General features: G+C 45.7%; 1 protein-coding gene across 2 annotated transcripts in view; it reads left to right on the top strand.

Annotated features, from left to right (window-relative positions):
• Positions 1–2,906: 2,906 nt before the first annotated feature.
• SLTM (SAFB-like, transcription modulator) overlaps positions 2,907–2,949 on the top strand; it is a 43,989-nt gene continuing 43,946 nt past the window's right edge. The window contains exon 1 of one of the 2 annotated variants that reach the window (XM_010836818.1): positions 2,907–2,949. The gene's annotated coding sequence lies outside the window, so the exon portion shown is untranslated. The other variant, XM_010836819.1, reaches the window with a different exon arrangement.

Here is a 2,949-nt window from a genome sequence, read left to right as displayed (position 1 = left end):
CTCTTTATATAGCATTCACATTGTAGTTAAAATTATGTATACATCATTTGCATTGTAGAAGATATTATAAGTAATCTAAAGATGATGTAAGAGATGCAGGAGGATGTGCACAGGTTATATGCAAACGTGTGTGTGTTGAGTCCGACTCTTTGCGGCCCCATGGACTGTAGCCTGCCAGGCTCCTCTTTCCATGGGATTTCCCAGGCAAGAACACGGGGTGGATAGCCATTCCCTGCTTGCGGGGATCTTCCCCACCCAGGGATCGAACTGACGTCTCCTGCGGCTCCTCCTGCATTGGCAGGCAGATTCTTTACCACTGAGTCACCTAGAAAGTGCAAATAGGCAAATACAGTTCAAATGGTAAAGAATCTGCTTGAAATGCAGGCGACACGGGTTCAGTTCCTGGGTTGGGAAGATCCTGCGGTGAAGGGATAGGCTACCCACTCTAGTATGCTCGGGCTTCCCTGGTGGCTCAGACAGTAAAGAATCTGCTTGCAATCTGGGAGAGACCTGGGTTTGATCCCTGGGTTGGGAAGATCCTCTGGAGAAGTGAATGGCAACCCACTCCAATATTCTTGCCTGGAGAATCCCCATGGACAGAAGACCCTGGCAGGCTACAATCCATGGGGTAGCAAAGAGTCAGACATGACTAAGCCCAACATGATACATTTTATATAAAGGATTTGAGCATCTGCAGATTTGAGTATCTGAGGAGTTCCTGGAGCCAGTCCCCCACTGATACCAACAGACAACTGCACTGCTTTAAGAATCCAGAACAGTTATTTTGTGCAATGTTCTACTGCTAGATTTGTCTGTTTTCTCATGACGAAGTTAAACATTCTTGACAGTTTGGCAGGTGATGTGTCCTCCAGTGATTCAGATCAGAAAGTACAGGTCTCCATTTTAAGATAACTCCACTGTCAGATTTTTCAAAAGACAAAAACTCATTTATTCAACAGAAAACATGATCTTTGGGTTAATATAGCCTAGAGAGTGTATTAAAAACCAGAGACAGCACTTTGCAGACAAAATTCTGTCTAGTCAAAGCTATGGTTTTTCCAGTAGTCATGTATGAATGTGGGAGTTAGACTATAAAGAAAGCTGAGCACCAAAGAATTGATGCTTTTGAACCATGGAGCTGGAGAAGACTCTTAAGAGTCCCTTGGACTGCAAGGAGATCAAACCAGTCAATCCTAAAGGAAATCAACCCGGAATAGTCATTGGAAGGATGGATGCTGAAGCTGAAGCTCCAATACTTTGGCCACCTGATGCCAAGAGCAGACTTACTGGAAAAGACCTTGATGCTGGGAAAGACTGAGGACATGAGAAGAGGGTGACAGAGAATGAGATGGTTGGACGGCGTCATCAACTCACATGAGCTTGAGCAAACTCCAGGAGACAGTGAAGGACCAGCGAAGCCTGGGTGTGCTATAGTGCATAGGGTCCCAGAGTACAACACAACTGAGCGACTGAACCACAAATATAACCCCCCTTTACAAGTGTCCACAGAAGGTGAAAGCAATGTGGTGAGTGGAAAAGACACTGGCATGAGAACTGAGGTTTAGAGCCAATTCCGTCAGTAATTAATTGTGGGTTCTTAGGTTAAACTCCAAAAAACTTCATCTATTAAAAAGAGAGAAAGAGAGAGGATTGAGCCAAAAGATTCCTAAAGATCCTTTGAATTCTAATGTTCTATGACTGTGGGTCAACTTGTAATAGAGACCGAGGTGGATTTTTGAATCAGGAGACCGGATTTCAGCATTAGTTCAGCCACATACCAGCTATGTGAAAATGTACAAACCATTTAATCTTTCTAAGCCTTACAGAGATTTTCCTGACAGGGTTCAGAAGGATTAAGGGGTTATTGCAAGTCATATAAACCATAAATACTTACCTGACAGGTATTATTGTATAATGTCCAGTTTTTCTTTTTGCTCTAATTTGCTAATGAGAAAAGGCAATCTAAAGCGACCCAGACTTCAATTTGAATTTTTAAAACCAGGAAATGCCAAGAATTAAGCGCCATATTCTGTTTATGGAGTTTATAGAATAGTTTTAATCCATAAATGCTTTTGATTTGATGATTAATCATATTGGCTAAAGTTACTTGTACAGCGTAGTCCCTCATAAGATGGTCATTGTTCCTGGAAGCCCAAATTATGACTGGAGAAAACAGTGAACAAGGTATACGAGAATGGTAACAAGTACTTACAAACCAAATTTCTTTTTCAGTAATCAATTTTGTGTTGAGTCGTCAGGACCTCTGGAGATGACAACTAAGGCTAGTGCAGATGGGAAGGTGTCCTGTTTTGTGTTTTCAGTGAGATGGGCAGCCCTAGAATAAACTAAACCTCCTTGGGGAAAAAAGGCATGTTTTCCCATGAGACGTCTAGTGGGACTTGTCACACAGGTCAGCCCTATATATTCTTTATATTAACCACCCTAGAGTTTCTTTCCTGCCTTTGAACGGAACTCTGGGAACCTAGTTCTTTTGCGCACGGTGGCCACATTTTCCCGATTATTCAGCAGAACCGGTAAAGTATTCCCCTGGAAAAGGTTTAGGGCAAGCACACGCCCCTTGGTTCAGGTTGAGTAACGCGCGAACTATCTATGACAAGAGTGCCTGGCGCACTGCTATTGCTCAAGACTCGAGACGTTGCCAGAAAATGTGTAACGAAGCGGCGGAGGAACGGCGGCACGGCAGACGTTGGTGCGGTTGAACGCGCCCGATCTCCCAGTCCTAGTAAGGGGTCGCATCGCCCAGGTGGCCGCGATCCGCTTCCCGGCGCGCGCCGAGCTCCTTCCCTTATCCACCCCGTTAGTGCGCACGCGCGCCTGTCATCCGGGTGCTGGTGGCGGCTGCAGGTTGCGCTGGGGTGGCGAACAGGGGGCGGGGCCTGCGGCTCATTGTGCGCAGCGCTGCGCGGCGCCGGCGGCCGGCGAGGCCTG

Source organism: Bison bison, unplaced genomic scaffold (assembly GCF_000754665.1).
Source record: "Bison bison bison isolate TAMUID 2011002044 unplaced genomic scaffold, Bison_UMD1.0 scf7180017864066, whole genome shotgun sequence".
NCBI classification, from domain to species: domain Eukaryota; kingdom Metazoa; phylum Chordata; class Mammalia; order Artiodactyla; family Bovidae; genus Bison; species Bison bison.
This window is presented reverse-complemented; position numbering and strand designations above follow the sequence as displayed.